Genomic DNA, 18,333 nt, shown 5'->3' on the forward strand with positions numbered 1-18,333 from the left:
CATTCAGAGGCCGCTGGCCGTCCGGCTGTGGCAGCAGCATGGCTCTGCCCGAGGGGCTTCTTCGAAGCTGTGAAAGCCCGCTCATGGCTGGCCCCACACCTGGGGGAGTCCAGTCCCTGGCAGCCTTGGCTCTCGGCCCGTGAGGTGCTCTTGGGCACACGCCCTGTGCTCGCTCCCAGAGTTCAGGGGGTATTGTGCCTGGAGGTCCCCCTCGGTCACTTGCTTGGAAATGCATCCTGCGGCTTCGTGTTTACTGGGATCACCTTCCAAGTACACCAGCGACGTTGACACCGGGGCCCGGGGGGCTATTGGGAGGGGCCAAGCCAGGACAAGAGCTAGGAAGAGGCCCTGCCCGGAAGCCCACCCTGCTGCAGCGACTCTCCGCCACCAGGCTACCACAGGAGGAGGTGTGAAGCCCCTGAGCGGCACGAGAAGCCACAGTGACCTGCACTGCAGCCCTGGCCACCGGGGCCTCCAACGATGCTGTCAGCCCACGCAGACGTGGGGAGAGAGGGGTCTTTCCTGGAAAACCAGCTGCCTGCCAGAGCTCTGAGCCCAGAAAAAATGACGCCCATCCCAGCCAACCTTCCATCGCTGATTGGGGTAAACACAGAGGGATTAAAGGAAACCACCAGATTCCAGCTCATTAGAGCTGAAACGTTACGAAGCTTGGATCGGCGTCTTGCAGGGTCCCTCCAGACCCAGCCAGCGGTGGAAAATACGCCTAATTCAACAAGAGTGTGGGAGTCCTGTCCACCCAGAGCCAGGGCCAAGGATCTGGGCGGAGGACCTGGGCCAGACGGCAGTGATCTCATCGGGCCCTCTTGCCTTCCTGGGAGAGGGGCATCCCCCACCGAGGCCAGGGGTCCCTGGTTAGGCCGCAGGGTGGGCTCCACATCCCGGGCTTTGCCCTACACGGACCAGCGTAAGCTCCTGGCTCAGCCCCCCAGCCCCCGGAGGGAGCCCATCCCACAGAGCCTCCCGCGTGCAGAAGGGGCTCTGCAGACCTTTGGGAGAGGCCAAGGGAGTCAGTGTTCTAGTGTTGGAAGCTCCCTGAGGCCCAGTTGCGTATTCTTCTTTTCCAGTGCCAGCCTTCAAAGTCACAGACGTTCCCAGCCCACCGTCTCTGCAACAGTAGGTCTCAAGCAGATGGTGGCCGCGCTGTGTGGAGCTGGCGGGCCCCAGGTTTGCAGGGTGCAAACGGTCATTTGGGCATTGAATTCTTCATTTTTCCTCCTCACACACTCCTACGCATCCCTCAGAGCCCAGCTTGAATGTCCTCCAGCTTGATGAACTTTCCTCCTCCCGGCACTGACGATTCCAGAACTACCCTCCAGCCCGGCGGGGCTTCAGGGCCCTGGCCCCCTCTTGGCGTTGACCCTTGACTTACCCTTTCATTCAGCAACTGCATGGTCCCAGAGCTGATCTGCACCAGGGCTGTAAGGGCAGGCAGAGCAGCCATGTGGCTCAGCGCCCAAGTCCCCAGTGAGGGACCCCGGGCAGGCAGGCTGACACTCAGCTCCTGCTGTGTGCCTAGCCCGCCAAGCCGGGGGCAGGAGCAAGGTGGGAGGAGTGGCCCGAATGCCTGGCTTCCCTGGGAGACAGTGCACAACCATGACCACACTCAAGCAGGGGACCCCAGGCAGGACCCGAGGTCAGGGCTGGGGGCAGGACATTCCCGGGGAGGGAATGGCAGGTGGGACCTGCTTGTGCCCTCCAGGGACAGGAGGTGGCTGGGGCAAGGCTGCAGAAAAGGGTCTGAGAGTCAGGCTACCCGGGGTGGGAACCGGGAGCCTCTCCCAGGGCAGAGCCAGCAGGACCGGGTCACTGATGAGGGACGTGGTGACCCCCAGTGCAGAGAAGCAGGCGCATCCTGGGGTGCCCAGGGGAACCTGGGTGCGTGAGTCCCTGGGGAATGGGGCCACTTGGCCCCACCTGCTGCGGGGAAAGGTGGAGGCCACAGGCCTTCAGAGGACCAGGTGAAGGCAGAGAGGGGACAGAGGCTCCGAACCAGGCTGAGCTGGGCCTTCCACAGTGCAGAGTCGGAGGCCACTGTCCCTTCTCCTCGGGGCTTTGCAGCCAGGAACGGTGTCAGCTTCCTGCGGCCGTGTGCCCTGCTGCCTGCGCCCAGGCTCTCAGCTCCAGGGGCAGGGCTCAGCCTGGGAGCCCGCCGCCTGCCAGCCCCGCCAGGATCGTGTGCAGCAGGCGCCCCGCGGGTTGGCGTGCCAGGCCAGGGTGGAACAACGCTCCTCCGGCTTAACCTAAAGCATATGTGACCAGCGGACGGCGGGCGGGGTAGGCTGGGGGCCCAGCCCTGGCCAGTGCTGCAGCGGCTCACATGCCAGGGGCTGGGGGTTTGGGCTGCCCCAGCCACACCCCTCCCATTGGCTGGCCCTGCTCAGATGAGGCCCAGGGCTGGGGGAGAGGGCAGGGCTGCAAACCACCAGGGTTCCTGGGGCTCAAGAAAAGTTCTGAGCTCTCGAAATGGGGCTCCCCTAAAGACCCCCCCCCCAGCCCTGAGGCTGCCGTTCTTGAGAAAACCAGAGAACAGTGGCCCCCAGGTAGAGCCACCAGTGGGCAGGTCAGCTTCCATGAGGTGCAGGTGGGGCTCTCCAGGTGGGCCATCAGGAGGGGCCAGGGAGGTTCCCCGGGGACGCAGGAGGCAGCAGAGGCCTCGGAGGCAGAGGAGGACGGAGGACAGTGAGGATCAGAGTGAGGCGGCCCTGGGAACGGGGCAAGGTGCCGTGGACTGGGCAGCTCGTGCGGCCTCCTGTCTCCAGCTGTCCCCGCTGCCCCTCAGCCCCCGTGATGGGGTCCAACTGCATCCCTCCCGGGAGAGCCCTCACAGCCTCTTTCAATCCCTGGTGGCCCACGGCCTCACAACCCCTCTCCTCCCGCCTCAGGCTCCCCGCCCCAGGCTCCCCGCCCCAGCGAGCGCCAGCTACTGGGAGCTCACGGCCCACCACCACCCCCGGAGGTGCCCAGGGCTGGGCCCACCACCACCCCCGGAGGTGCCCAGGCCTGGGCCCACCACCACCCCCGGAGGTGCCCAGGGCTGGGCCCACCACCACCCCCGGAGGTGCCCAGGGCTGGGCCCACCACCACCCCCGGAGGTGCCCAGGCCTGGGCCCACCACCACCCCCGGAGGTGCCCAGGCCTGGGCCCACCACCACCCCCGGAGGTGCCCAGGCCTGGGCCCACCACCACCCCCGGAGGTGCCCAGGCCTGGGCCCACCACCACCCCCGGAGGTGCCCAGGCCTGGGCCCACCACCACCTCCGGAGGTGCCCAGGCCTGGGCCCACCTGCGGGGACAGGAAGGTCTGCTTCGTGATCAGACTGCAGTTCTGCCTCTCAAATCCCCGACTCCCACGCCCAAGAAAAGGAGCATGTGGCCCAGCCCCAAAGCCCAAGGGTCCCATCCTCCCCAGGGAATCCGGGGCCCGCATCCCGGGGTTTCCAGACGATCAGCAGATGCAAAAAAGACACCTCGTTCAGCTGGGATTTCACACGGACAACAGGTGGTTTTCAGCACAGGGCACACAGATGTGCCTGAGTGCGCTCACCCTCTAAGGCACCCGTCATCTGGTGTTCGAACTTACCCTGGGGCCCTGCACTTTGCCTGGCAACCCCAGTTTCCCTTTCTGTGGAATGTGATGTGCAGTAGTTTCTCCACACCTGGAACTGGGGCCCAACGGGACAGAAAGAGCAGGGAGAACCCTCAGCCTCAGGCGGAGGGCCAGAGCGGGATGTGCCTGCCTCTCCACTCTCTGCGGGCAGCTCCTGTCTCAGATCTAGGGAGGGTTATGGAGTCCAGCAGGAGCAACTGCAGCCGCCCGGGCTGTGGAGGCCTCAGCTGGCCCTGCTCATCACTCTGCAGATCGTGAGGGGGCCTGAGTCGCTTCCGTCCCTTCTGAGCCCTGGCTCCGTCCTGCCTGCCCTACCTGCTCCCTTTAGGAGTGGCACGATGCCAGGGACAAAGGACAGAGTGTGGTGAGTGGACAGGTGGGGATGTGGGAGGCTACCCCACTGGTCCCTTTGCGCTGGGCCACTGCTTGCCAGAGTTCAAAGGGCTATCCCCTCCGAAAGCACCCCACCAGCAGCATGTCTTCCCCAGGCAAAGAGCCTGGGCGAACTGTGTCCCTGGGTTAAAATGAGACCCCCCGCGGAGTGACTCCAGCCCCTGACCAAAGGAGCAGGGGCCTAAGGGCAAATCCCCCTCTGTCCCGGCTCAGTTCCCATCTGTGACTCCCAGGCCAGAACAAGCCCAGGCCACAGCAGGTCGCTGCCCCTTTTTCTCTCTGGGGACCTCCTGTTCTGGCCACCCATCTCTGTGTGACAGATGACCCCAGAACTTCGAAGCTGGGGACAGGACAGCCAACACAGAGGCATCAGCATGTGGGTGGCCAGCTGGTGGCCAGGTCTGTAGGGCGAGGAGGCTGCAGAGAAGGCTCTGCAGGGGCTGCGGTCTCATCAGCAGGCTCAACTGTGGGAGGTCCATGTCTGAGCCCTCCATGTGGCCTGGGCAGGCCGTGGTCACTGGTCACATGGGCATCCCCACAGGGCCATCGAGAGCACGGCGGCTCCTTCCCCAGAGCAGAAGAGGACAGCGAGAGAGACTCAAGGCTGATCCCAATCTTCGGGGACCTCCTTCACACCTGCCCTATCCCTCTCTCTGGAGGGGCTCAGCAGGACCAGCTCCCACGGTTGGGGAGAGCTGGCACGGGCACAGAAGCCTGGCCTGAGTCCTGGGACCATCTCGAAGCTGCCTCCCACCCCCTGGCACATGTGGGAGGCGCGCAGGTGTGTCAGGACAGGGAGAGTGGCTGTCTAGACCCTGTCACACACAACAGAAATGTCCCCCAGGGTGAGGAAGGTGGAGCTGAACCACTCCTCCCCACCCACGGGGCGGCAGCAGGCCTGGGCTGTGAGGGGCAAGGAGCGCGAGGCAAAGAGAATCTGCCACCGGTGCCGACCCTGCCCCGGGCAGTCTGCGCCACCCAGCGCTCCCCCTCCCCAAAGCCCTGTCCCCAAATGCACCTTCACATGGCCGCAGCTGGGCAGGCAGGCGCCCGCCTGCGCACCCCCCCCCCCAGCCCTGCGTGTCGTCCAAGGGAACATTTGGGCCCGTGTCAGAGGCGGAAAGAACGGCACATCTCCTCGTTTTTATTTTGTGCTTCAGAATTCCCTGCCGAGAAGCTCTTCAGATGCTCGCGGCTATTTTTACTCCTCTTCCATGAATCGCCTGTTCAGGGCCTTTGTCCATTTCCCCTCGGGAACAATGTCAATCAGTCCCTAAGAGGCCTGCTTTTTAGGGCATGGCCCCTTTGTCCATCACAAGTGCTGAGAACACTTCCTCATTTACCTGGACTTGGGCCTCCCTGGGGCCCGCGTCGCTCACCCCGCCAAGCCTGTGATTTCACGCTGCTTATTGGTTCCTTTATGACTTCTGGGTTTTGCCACTGCCGGGAAGCCTTGCCCTGCCCCAGGGTCCAGCATTTTCCCTTTGTCCTAACGCTCCGGTTATCCGTCATGTATGTTTTAGTCCACTCCAGGACGTGGGTGAGGAACGGGCTTTTGTAGTGTCTGGCTGGGGGAGGGGGGGTCCCATGAGAAGGGTGGACTGCAGAGACCCTCCTCCTGCTCCGGCCCCTGGGCCGCAGCCCCCCGCGGCCAGGCCGAGCTGAGCTCTAAAGCCTTTGGCAACTTCCTAGGTATTGGACAGTGTCCCCTCCTCCTGGGCCATCCAGACCTCTGACACAGGGGTGTCAGGGACACACGGAGATGCTGTGTCTCTGTCCTTACCCTGGGCGGGACCCTGGTCCGGCAGGAGGTTTGAAGGAAGTGGATGTCCCCTGCTTTATTGAGGGGGCTTCAGAAATACTTAGTGGGGCCACACCCAACAGGTTCTACAAAATAAGGAGGGGGTCTGCGAAGGACCCTGGGAGGCTGCTGGGCCTTCGGGATCTTTCCCAGGGGCTTCTGAGCTGTTTCCAAGGGTAGGAAGCACTTTTCAGACCTGCCTTCGTCCCTTAAGGTGAGATGCAGACAGGACGTGGGATTCCAACTGCAGCAGGGGCCTAGTAGGGCTCCGGACCAGCTCACTACCTCCTCATCACCTGTCCACACAGCATCCTGCAACGCAGCACCGTGGTCCTCACTTTACAGAAGAGCGAACAGAGGCCCAGGGATGTTAAGTCATCCACACAGGGTCACACAGCAGGTCGAGGCAGGTTGAGAAGGCCCGCTGCTTCCCAGCCCTGGAGAAGTGGGAGATCACATTTTTAAAGCTTGTTGAACTGGACACACACAAAAAGTACACAGCTGGATGTATGATTTCATTGTGAAAAAATGCAAAAATAGGTTTCCAAATGGTGTGGATGCAGAGCCATGGGCACCCTGGGGCAGGAGGGCCAGTCTGAATGTGAGTGCCTTAGGGGGGTCTGTGGCCCTGGCAAGCTGCCGCTCCTCATTCTGGAGACTGGCTAACTGAAGGAGGTCGTGCCTTGGGTGAAAATTCAGCATGTGTCCCTGCAGCCATGTCCCTTTCCGCCTGGTGTTATGCACCAATAAAAAGATGAAGCTGGCTAAACCTGGAGCTCAGGGGACCCGAGTATTTGAACACTGTTCTGGAAGGTCCAGAGGCCTCTGAATAAGAGCAGGTGATGACCGGAGCTGTCTTCTGATGAACCCACAGTGTGCACAGGCAGGGTCACTGGGAGGAGAGGGGCAGGCGGGCTGGCGATCGCTCAGAGACTGGCAGCTGCAGGTGAAAGTCATTCCCAGGCGCCCCGAGGAGGCCGGACGTGCGGGAGCTGTCTGGAGCTTCATTAAGTAACAGAAAGAGAAATGAACCAATTTCATGGCACTGGTCTGTGACTTCTCGGAGGATGTGAAGTCAAAGGCCACACGACAGAAGGCCAGTAGCAATCCGATTAATTCCCCTGGATAGAACCTTGAAGCTCACACATAACAGTAAATTCTGGTTTTCCATTAAAAACAATACTTGGGCCCCCATGTCGGCTGCCAGGGCCTTAATGAGATCCCTTTCCCACCCGGGAGGCTGAATCGGACCTTTGTTCTTCCCAGCACAGGGTCAGAAGATTGCCAGTTTGGCGGCAGGGCCAGCTGGGGGTATTTGCCCTGATGGGGGCATGCGGCTGGACGCAACATGAGCCGCATGGAGTCTGCCGTGACCTCAGCTGAACTGGAAGTCGGCAGCATTTCTAGGGGGAAGATGGTGGGGAGGTTTGCTGGGGCCTGGCCTGGGCATGGTGCTGTGGAGAAAGGGCTCTGGGCCCAGGATCTGAGACTGGATTGTCCCCACGTACCAGCCACTCACTGAGCAGCTCTATCTTCACTCTGATGAGAGGGCTGGCCTCTTGGCCAGCTACCCATGGCATCCCGTCCCTGGGCACCAGGTCCCTGACGCTGATTGAGCAGGACCAGGGCAGTAACATGCTGGTCTGCCTGACTCCCGCAGGGAGAACATTTCCTGACCCTTGGAAGCAGCTGGGGGGACACTTCTGGTGTTACACAGGAAGTGTTCTGGTGGGCACACACGGGGGAGGAGAGACATGCTCGCCATGACCTCCCTCGGAAAGTGACTTTTCACTCCAGGAGGTGCATCCTCTCTGCCTGCCTCTCTGTTTCTCCAGGACCTTCCTGGCTTTATCTCTGAAAGTCCCATACCCCAGGAAAACCCTCTGAGGGTGGATCACCCTACCTCCAGGCCCTGAGGAACATTTGGCCTTGGACGTGAATGGAGAGCAATCGCACCAGCGATGCCTGAGAGCCGTGTGACGGCAGGAGGCGCAAACCCGCCATGGCCAGCAGCACTGGGAGGTGAACCGCACAGACCCCGGCTCTTCTTGATGGTCTTGGTCGCAGCTCACCTTCCCGGTCGATCCTGAGAATCCAGTAAAGCTGGATGTGGGACAGAGCAGGACTGTCCCCAAGACCTTGTTGGTGAGGTGTCTGCCCAGATGGATCCTCTGAGCAGGCATCCTTTCTAGGCCCTGGGCTCCGTAGTCCCCGCCCAATCCTCTTCCAGTCTGTGAGGCTCCCTGGGTTGACCAGATGCTGTCCAGGAGGAGCCCGGGAGGGACTACCTGGCCACACGCTGACTTCTGGAGGCTGACTTTGGAAGCCAGAGAGGCCAAGCCGGGCGCACGGCCCCCCTGCTACCCCGGCTTTGCTGCCAGGCTTCATTCTGCCTGGACATGTGCCAGGCATGAGCTCGCCAGCTGGGGCCATAACCCTGGGCCACCCCATGGGGCTCCCCAACTCTAGCTGCCCCTGCTTCCCACATGGAGCATGGCCATCGGGGCTGCCACCAAGAGAGGCCATAGGCCTGAGACCTGAGAAGTCACTTTCGAGGTAGTTTTATGGTTGCCTTAATTCCTGGGGCTGAAGTCTCACCTCTGTTAATGAGGTGTCACCGCAGGGGTGTCCAGGACAGGACGAACTCACAGCAGACGACACGCTGTGCGGGCACGGCTGGCTCGTGGGCCTCCTGCTGGCACCCAGTGGATGGAGGAGGCTGTTCGTGGGAAACAGCCACATGCGGTGACCTGTGAAATCAGGAGCAACAGGATGAAAACATTTTGTCACTGAGAAAATATGTTTATGCTTATTAGAACAACATTTTTTGGTCTCATGTAAAATAAACATCTTGGGTTGAATGTTGCTACAAGTACTGCTTTTACAAAGAGGCGAGGAAGGTATGAAACTGTGGTCAGGAGTTGGCAAGTATGAAAAATTACAGCAGGATTAGCTTCTTGCGCTGCAAATTGGAAAATTCAGAGATGTGTGGCACGGCTGCGGAGGCCCAAACTTCTAAATGAAATTTATTATTTCTGTAAAATCTGGAAATAACATCTTCGGGGATAACAAATACAGAGAAAACATGATTTCAGACTTGATATTTGGTCTCCTCACAGACGGTTTTCATTAAAAAGGGCTTTATAAAAATGATAAAAATGTTACAGTTTGCTAAATTAGGTCTGAAGGAGCTCTGTTTAATCATCTGATGCATTTTAATCATTTTTTGAAAAGCCTGACATCTTGAAGAGAACTTTGGTCTTGGGTACCTTCAAAAACAAAGCAAGAATTGAAAAAGAAACACTCTGAACTCATCTCAAGTTTGTTTTGTGCATTTCTTCACCTAAACTTGTCCTCCATGACAGCTGGTGCCCAGGGAGTGTCTGAGGCCAGGGCTCGGCACCCCTGTTCCCGCACCAGGGGCAGGGGCCAAATGGCAGTGGCCTTCCTCTTCCAATCGTCTCTCAGAAGCCGGTAAAATAGTCACTCCTCTCCCACCCTCACCCCAGGACCACTGTGCCCTGGAATGCGGGTATATGGGGTGGAGGGGAGGGAAGAGGCAGGAGGAGCGAAGGGTCCTTTGAGGCTTAGGAAGAAGCCCTGTGAAGACAGTGCCCAGGGTCTTCTGAGGGTCTCATGCAAAGGTCTGGTTTTGGGAGAAGGTTGAATTTGAGAGGTATCTGTAGGGGGTTTTAAGAGCACTGCACTCAGAATTCAGAAATCTAGGACTGGGACATCATCTAGGACCAAGGATTGGATGGATGAATGGAGGGATGGATGGGTGGATAGATAGATGGGTGGATGGATGAATGAATGGATGGATGGTTGGATGGATAGATGGATGATAGATGCTTGGTTGGTTGGATGAATGGGAGGATGGATGTTTGGGGTCTCAGTTACTTTTCATGAGAATGGGCAGGTGCTCACACTGCCAATGTACCTGACATGTACCAAGCACTGGTTTCATTACGACACAATCTTGCTGAAGCTTTACCACAAACTTCAGTTTTAGGTGAGAAGACACAGACTCAGAGGGGCAATGGGGTGCAGGTAGCACACCACAGCCAGTTGGAGGCTCACCTGGGTTTCCAAAATCTGGGTTCTGCTTTGGAACACTGTAGCTTTCTGTGAAACTATCCCAAACATGCAAATATTTTTTGTTGTTAAAAATATTGCTTTCCTGTGGGTGCAGTGGCCCAAGCCTGTAATCCCAGCAGCTCAGGAGGCTGAGGCAGAAGAATCACAAGTTCAAAGCCAGCCTCAGCAAAAACCAGGTGCTAAGCAACTCAGTGAGACCCTGTCTCTAAATAAATACAAAACAGGGCTGGGGATGGGGCTCAGTGGTCAAGTGCCCCTGGGTTCAGTCTCTGGTACAAAAAAATATATATATTGCTTTCAGCTGGTAGAAGGTTCCAGAACTCAGCTTTTCTGGTCTTTAGTCTATGGATCCTTCTACAGTCTTATAACGCCAAGATCAAGAAGTGGGAAAGATGGGAAGGACAAGCTTTGGTGAGACAAATGAAGCAGCACTGAGAAAAGTTCCAGAACATTCTGAATCATGGGAAAGGCAGACAAGGAGTAACTAAGCTTCGGGGTGGTGCCGGTGTTGACTGCTGGGAGGAAGCCCAGTGGGAGTGGTCAGCCCCGTGGGCTGGAGGAGGAAGGTGGCGATGATGTCTCTGACTTACTCATGAGCACTGCTGAACAGGGTGATGTTGGCCACAGTGTGGCCCAGGAGGCCTCGGGGTGTGGCGGAAGCAGCAGGGAGAGAAGCTGGACCTAGACCTCCCCACGCACACCTCGCTGAGGGCGTGTCCCTGGAAAGCCACCTGACTGCCCTGGGCCTGGGTGTCCTGCTCCCCACCGTGGATCTCACACCACCTGTGCCCCAGAGCAACAGTGGGTGGAGGTGAGGAGGTATGATAGGTCACTATCAGACCATGAAGGGGCCTTTGCACAGTTGGGGCCAGGACCCTCCCCAAGCCTCAGAGTCTGCCTTTGTGGATCCATCCCCTCCCCTCGCCTCCAGGGCCCGGAGCCTCGACCTGGCCCCAGCATGCACTCTCCCTTCCCAAATCCCCACCTCTGCTCACACGCCCCAGACTCTCTGGACCGCGTCAGCATCTGAGGCAGGAAGCAGACAAAGCCCACCGCTGGCGAGTCGACAGAGCCCAAGTCTGGAATGGGGCCCACCAGCGACCCTCTGAGCACCAGGGCCCACTGGGGTCCTGGCGAAACCGGGAAGAGGTGTTATTGTCTCTGCAACACATTACCGTGGGGTCACCTCATCTGCTTTTCTCCCCCTTTAACAACCTTGTTAAAGATTAACTGAGAAGTAAAACCATCCCTGAGCTACTAAGTAGGATGTGACTCAGACCCCGAGAGCAGGGTGGCCTGTGGGTGGGTGGCATCTGCACAGATGTCCCCCATGGCTTCAGGTCACGGCAGGCCACCTGGCATCGGGGCTTGGGCTGAGGACCCAGGACTTTCCCTGGGTTCTGATCTTCCCTGGACCGTGCTCTGTGGCTCAGCATGGGGTGGTTCTCCCTGCTCAGCTGACGAGGTGTGGATCTGGTGGCTCATCACCAGCAGCCCCGGCTAAGTCCAGGCTCCATGCCACAGACCCATGCCCCCCTGCAGAGGGTGAGGGACCCTGGGGTGAGATCCTCCTCCCACCACTGGCCATTGTCCTCCCCCAACTAAGTGAGGAAATTGTGGGACCAGGCCGGGCTGGTCTGATGGACAGACCCCTGGCCAAGATTCGTGCTGTATCCATGGGTACAATCCTGGACTTACAATTTCTCTTTGATTTTTAAAAAATGCCTTATATCCCATCTTATTCCCGTGGCTTCTCAAGGACAGTCAATTTGCACGTCACCGTAAGACAGAGATGATCTCTTTGCCTGCGCTCTGGTTACCAACTGAGTGGTCCCATTGGAACAGAAAACCAGTTTGATTCTTAGAGAACCCATGCGGGGTCTCAGGACTACCATTTTCTGGCGCCGTGACTGTGGGGTCACGGGTTATCATGTTTCCTCGGGGACTTGGTTGGGAACATCAGGAAGCTGGGCCACGTGGACCTCGGGGCAGCTGCAGGATTCCTGTGTGGATTCTGGTGTCTGATCCATCCCAGGGCTTGGTGCCTCGGAGGGCACGGAGAGGTGGAACAGGTCCAGCTGCTGCCTAGTCCTGGCTCAATGGAGAAGGGGGAACGGGAAGCCTCCTTGAACGAGGTCTTCAGGGGGTGGAGGCAGTGCCTCGTGTGGGAATGCACCTCGGGGACACATCCCGGGGACCAGACCTTCTCTGAGGGTCTCCAGGAACCCGAGGGCCTCTGAGAGCAATGGAGTGCCCTCGCCCCGCAGCCTGCTGGCCCCGCTGGCACAGAAGCCACCGGGAGAAAAGAGTCTGTAAACATCAGAGTTCCCCGTGCCTTCCTCCCCTGAGGAGGGTTCCAGACGAACCCGCCCCAGGCTCTGGGACACAGCTTTACCAGGATACCATTAAAAACAGCTCATGCTATTTTGTCATCTGTTGTTGCAAACCACTCAGCTTCCCGCTGCCACAAGCCTCCCTGGGTCCAGATTTAATGAACTGCAGTGAAAAGTGGGCTGCCTCCCTCGCCCTGCTAGATGCCTTCCCCGTCTGCCAGGAAGGCTCCGCTTTGGGCTAACACAAGCAGGCAAGGCCCGGAAAGGAATGAGAAGTGAGTTCTCTCAACATCAAACACTGTGTGTTGACCTGTGTCAGATGTGGGCAGCGCTGGGCACCCGAGGTCCTGGATCAGATGGAGCTCAGCGAAGCCTCTGTACCCTGGGGATCTGTGGACCTTGCTCCTGTGCAGAGTGACTGGGCACAGAGGCAGAGGTCCGTGTGGCTCTGAAGCCAGGGCCTTCCTGTCCAGGGCAGCTGCCCACAACCGTGGAGTGACTGGCCATAAGCTCCACCCCTTCCGCCTGCCCACTCGGACCCAGGGGCTCACTCACCATCTCCTGCAGGTGGAGCAGAGAGCACAGGCCTAGGTGTGTGCATCCTGGTCCAGCTCTGGCTTCCGCCAAGGTCCTGCAGGTCCAGCTGTGTGCTGCCAGCTGCAAGCTCTGGGCACCTGGAGTCCAGGGGAACTGAGGGCGGGTGGGATTTTGGAGAGCTGGAGATGTGTGATCACAACATGGACCAGGAAACCACTGGGTTCACTTCAGGAAGGCCCAGGGGCTCCTGGGGAGGGCGTGAGGACCACTGGTTGGCAGTGTGCTGGGCCCGGTGGCCCAGTGAGCGCTGACGGTGAAAGCAACTTCCCCTTGGCACTCGGCTGCCCACACTGGTGCATCACACGCCTGGCCCCTGCCATGGGCTGTGGCATCTGCTGCCAGTGTGCCCCAGGTGTCCCAAACAGGTGGGAGTGATCACAGTGATGGGGGATGTGCAGAGGGCCAATCACTGCCCCATCAGGCAGGCACTGTCCCTGGCAAGTGTGCCACGAGACACAGCAGCACTCTGGGCTTCCTGAGCAGGGACCCTGCCACCCTCACCTCTCACAAGCCACTCTGAGCTGGGGGTGGCCTGGGAGCTCACAGTGCCCAGAACCCCATCCTCACAAACCCCCACAGAGAGGTGTGGCCTCTGCTGCCTGTGAACTCTGGAAGCCAACTGGTGGCAGAGCTGCACGGCCGAGCCGTTCTGCCCAGCTGCCCAGCCCTCTCCAGCCTGGGCACCACAAAGGTGCCAGCCCCCACCTGAGGCGGTCCTCCCCCTTGTCTGCAAGATGAGGGATCCTCCTGGGATCGGCCCATCATTCCCAGCCCTTGACCATGTGCCCTGCTGTGGGGGCCACATGGGGGAGCCTGGTGTAGGGGCTCAGCTCTGGACCCAGGGCACAGTTGGCTTAGGGGAAGCTCGGTGACATATGGCATAAGAGGAAGCACAGGAGCTGGGAGAGAGACCCTGGAGAAGGGGATGTCCCCAGCACCCCCAGGAACCTGCTGCCACTTTTCACCCCAAGATCTGGGAGCCCAGGTAGGATTCTTCTGCTGCTTCTGGGAGAAGGTGGCCTTGGCCTGTCCCCAGGAGCTGGCAAGGTGTCGGGAAGGGAAGAGCAGACTGCCCAGGGGGACTTGTTCCCTATAGAAAGTGGGAGACAAGACAGCTGAGTATGTGGTCCTACTGGGTGCAGTGCTGGGCACAAAGGGAAACCTTCCAATTCCAGAAACTTCTCTGGGCTCCGCCCCCGGGCTTCCTAGGTAGATGAGAGAAGAGGGAGGCTCTGCCCTTCAGGAGCCTCACCCTGCTCCCGCTCCGATGCACAGAGGGCAGAGTGAGGCTGGGCAAGGCCGAAGGCCCCGAGACCTCAAGGCCACCTTAGATGGAGCTGGGCCCCGCCCTCTCACCCTCCTTTCCTGGCACCTTTTGAGAACAGGGAGCTCTGACTCACGGCCCCGAGTCCTGTCTACACTGGATGCCGAGGGAAGGACTCGGCTGGGGCAGCGGTGAAGGTGCTGGCGCTGCCCTGCCAGGGCCTGGTAAAACAGCGGGTGGACAGCTGGGCGGGGCTGCCCCTCCGTGATCAATGTGGTGATTTGTGCACACGGACTCGAGAAACCCGATGAGCCCAAGGAACACCGTCTGCACAGAATCTCTGGAAAAACCCGCGGGAAACCCCAGGCTGCCAGAGGGTTGGCCTCACCAGGCGCTCCCTTGGCGCTCCCCGGCCAGCTCTCCGACTGCCACCCAAGATCAACTTCAGAGCACTCTTCCTGCAAAGAGCAGGCAGAGCGCTCGGGAGGAACATAAGGAGGAGAAAAACACGGAACCTTCTTTGACGGGATCCATGTGCCTCTTGCCAGGTTTACACTTTGAAATCAGAAGCAAATGTTGGGAAAACATGTCAGACGTCCCGGCTCCGAAACAGCGAGCGGCTTGGAGAGGCGCTGGGAGGGTGGCCCAGTCTGCAGGGGCCGGCGGGGCTCCTGTCGGGGACAGGGACCCCCAGGTGGGCGGTGACACCGACAGCCACTCCTGCCTCTCAGGAGCTTCTCCAGAGAGGGGACCGAGCTGTCACCCGGGATGAGCTGAAGGGCTGGGACACTGAGCCTGGAGACAGGAAGACTGGGGTGTTGGCCTGGGGACAGACAGGAGGAGCGTCCTCTCGTGTCGGCAGCCACCACATTGATCACGGAGGGGCAGCCCCGCCCAGCTGTCCACCCGCTGTTTACCAGGCCCTGGCAGGGCAGCGCCAGCACCTTCACCGCTGCCCCAGCCGAGTCCTTCCCTTGGCATCCAGTGTAGACAGGACTCGGGGCCGTGAGTCAGAGCTCCCTGTTCTCAGAAAGGTGCCAGGCTTTGGCCTTGCCCAGCCTCACTGTGCCCTCTGTGCATGGGAGTCGGACAGCTCAGCTCACGTAGCTCCAGAGAGGAGCACAGGAGGGTGAGGCTCCCCCAGGCAGGCCCGGCTGCCCTCCTGCTGCCCTCCTGCTGCCCTGGGGGTCAGAGGCTCCCTCTTCTCATTCCTGCCTAGGAAGCTCCACCTCCCCACAGGGGCTGGGCACTCCTGGGGGCAGCTGGTGAAGGACTCCTTGAGAAGAGGTGATCCAGACCCACGGTCGGGAGCACGCTGCAGCACCCCTCCCAGAAAGAGGCCTGTGCAGAGGCCCCCTCTGCTGCCCGCTCCAAGGCCCACAGCAGGACCCCCAGAACCTGAGCCCACCGAGCCCTGCCTCCCCAGCCCCTGAGTCCAACCCAGCTCTTGGCAGAGACGGGAGCCAGGCTGAAGTGTCCCAGGCCATCGGGGAGCCACAGGAGGGGCAGAAGGGCCCAGGCCGACGTGGGTCCCTCTCAGCAGCTGCCGGAGACAGCAGCAGGCCTCCTTCACCAGGAAAGGTCAGACCCCATTGCCCAGGAAACCAGAAAGACACAGCTTCCTGACCTTTCCAGGCTAATAAGGAGAAATATGTGATGTGGTAAAACATTTCCTTATTAAAGCAGCCGCGGAAACCTTCACCAAGGCACAGCAAAATAGGCTCACAATTAGCAAGAACATGGCCCCCCACCCTAGGCTGGCTACCCCGCCCCTGCCCCAGGAGCCAGCAGAGGCCTGGCCCAAGCCACAGACTCTCCACCGGGGCAGTGGGTTTGGTGCCGGACTCTGGGGTTCCTTGTTTGTCCCCAGCTGCTCCACCTCCTGCTATTGGTTCCCTGGTGCTCTCTGTGCTGGGTCTGGTCAGGGAGAGGAGAGGGGCTGGTTCCACACTGGCGGGGCTGGCCGGGCTGGCCGGGCGGCCAAAGTGGGACGGGGAGAGGCTGTGGGACCACGGAGCCTGCAGCTGGGTCACAGGGAGACACCTGGGGCTGGGGGAGTGCTGAGGGCCACTCTGGGATGAGCACAGGAGTCGGCCAACCTGCTGGAAGCCAGGGTAGCCCCGTGAGTGCACTGGCTGTCCCCAGCTGGGAGCAGTGGGACTGCAGTGTGCCTCCCCAGGGCCCAGCTCGCAGTGCTCCCTCCTGCCCTGGCCTCTCTGCCTCTTTCCCTGGAGGGAAATCTGCCCCACCCTCACCTCTGAAAGACTCGTCCCCTGCACCCTCTCCCTTCCCACAAGCCCAGGTCGGCTCCCGGGGCCCCCTCCAGGTCCTCACAGGGGCTGCTGCCAAAGCTGACTAGCGCAGGGCCTCGGAGGTCTTCAGAGGAGCCGCCAGAGACCGCTGCAGGACTCCCGGGGCCTGGGGAGGACTTACCGCACATCCAGCTCGGGCACTGGGCAGGCCCTGGTGGGTCTCAGCAGAGGGGAGGCCATGGCTGGTGGGACAACAGGCGTGGAGACTCAAGTGGCCCCTCAGAGGCCTCCTGGGCCCAAGGAGGGTCCACTGAGGTGAGGACTCAGAGGACCCCAGAGATCACCCCAGACATGGACCCAGGCAAGGGGAAGCCTCGGGCTCCGCTCTGCAGCTGCCCCTCCCTGCCAGCCCACTGCTGAGGCATTCCTCCCAGGCCACGCTGAGCGGCCGGGAGCCCACCCACACCTGCACCCACCTGTGCTCACCCACACCCAGCAGGAGTCCGCCCACGCCCTTTCCATGCAAAGCCTGGGCAGGGTGCTGCTGGGGGTGGGGGTGGGGCAGATTTCTTTAGTGTAAACTTATTTTTCTTAGAAGGGGATTGAAAACACATTTGTAATATCTTTGTCCTCGATAAAAAATGCCCCAGCAGCTGTTTTTGGATGTGCCGAGCCGTTTGTCACTGCCTTCTGGTGATATCCCAAACACAGACTTTATGTTACCCCCGCAGCGATCCCCAGGCCTGACCACCGGCCAAGGCAGGCTGAGGCTGGGGCTGGAGCAGGAGGTGGGCCGGGCCTCAAGGCCTACCGCCAACACAGAGGACACGCAGGCTCATCCTCTGCCCCGGCCCAGGACTCTCCCAGTTTGGCCCCAACCAGAATCCCAGCCTGTGTCCCTCTGCTGCTAAGTAGCACCACCAAAGGGGCAAGTGCTGGGGCCTGAATGTGTCCTCCAAGTCCAAGTGTTGGAAACCTGGTCCCCAGGGCAATGGTGGGGGGACGTGGGGCCTGGTGAGAGGGGTCTGGGTCTCCAGGGACCTGCCCTCGTGAGCAGATCGATGGTTTGACAGGGAGCGTGGCCCCCTCACTCTTCCCTTCTGCTTTCCACCATGGGATGACGCACACGGAGGCCCGGGCCAGTGACCAGCCCTGTGATCCTGGACTTCTCGTTCTGTCGAACTAGGAGACCTGCACTTCCTTCCTTATAAATCACCCAGCCCACGGCAGCAAGCACACACAGGCGCCCATCCCGTCCTGCGCCCACCCGATGGGCAGGCCCTCCCCTCCCTCCCCAGTCCTCTCCCTGAGAGAAGGTTTGCAGAGAGGCTCTGTGGAGGCTGAAGGCCCCCAGGAACACTTGCTGGAGCTGTCGTCATCTGGACACGTTCTAACCTCGAGCCCTCCAAGGCTCTGGGTTCCTGGGAGGGGAGGGACCCTTCTGTTGCTGGTGTGCTGTGGGATTATGAAGCCAATGGTGTCTCATCAGCAGCAAAACTGGACCAGGTTATTGTCTGCCTTTAAGAGATGGACGACTCCAGAGCTCAGAGAGGTGAAGCACTGACTGCCATGTCACACAGCGGGTGGCAGGGCTAGAATCCAGCCCCTGTCCCATAACTCTGTCCCAAGTGGCCTCTCCCTTCATGTGAGGCAGGCCAAGGAGAGCTTGGGTTTAGGGCACAATCCTGGGGCCCCGGTGGCTCTTCCCGGCCCCCAGGTCTGGAGGACATCTGAAGCCCTGCACCTGCAGCAGGCCTCCTGGGACGCAGTGCAGCCCGGCAACCTGTGATTAGTTTTCCTGTTCTCATTAATTCCCAGATTTCTCCCTCTCATTATGAGGCAGGGCGGTGGTGGGTGGCGTGCGCCGGGGCTGCATGCCTGCCTGGCTCTGAGAGCGATTGCGAGAAGGCCTGGCACCGTAATTGCCTTGCCTGGCCTCAGATGGGCTCATTAGCGGTAATAAAATCT

At 60.1% G+C, this 18,333-nt stretch overlaps 1 long non-coding RNA gene across 1 annotated transcript; it reads right to left on the reverse strand.

The window, feature by feature from the left end:
* Positions 1 to 6,315: 6,315 nt before the first annotated feature.
* On the reverse strand, positions 6,316 to 14,209 carry LOC144377951 (uncharacterized). The gene is made up of 4 exons (XR_013439299.1): positions 12,808 to 14,209; positions 8,420 to 8,571; positions 7,725 to 7,907; positions 6,316 to 6,823 (listed from the first exon to the last, which is right to left on the reverse strand). It is a non-coding gene; the product is annotated as an uncharacterized LOC144377951 (long non-coding RNA).
* Positions 14,210 to 18,333: the final 4,124 nt, after the last annotated feature.

Source organism: Ictidomys tridecemlineatus, chromosome 5, assembly GCF_052094955.1.
Source record: "Ictidomys tridecemlineatus isolate mIctTri1 chromosome 5, mIctTri1.hap1, whole genome shotgun sequence".
Lineage (NCBI taxonomy): Eukaryota > Metazoa > Chordata > Mammalia > Rodentia > Sciuridae > Ictidomys > Ictidomys tridecemlineatus.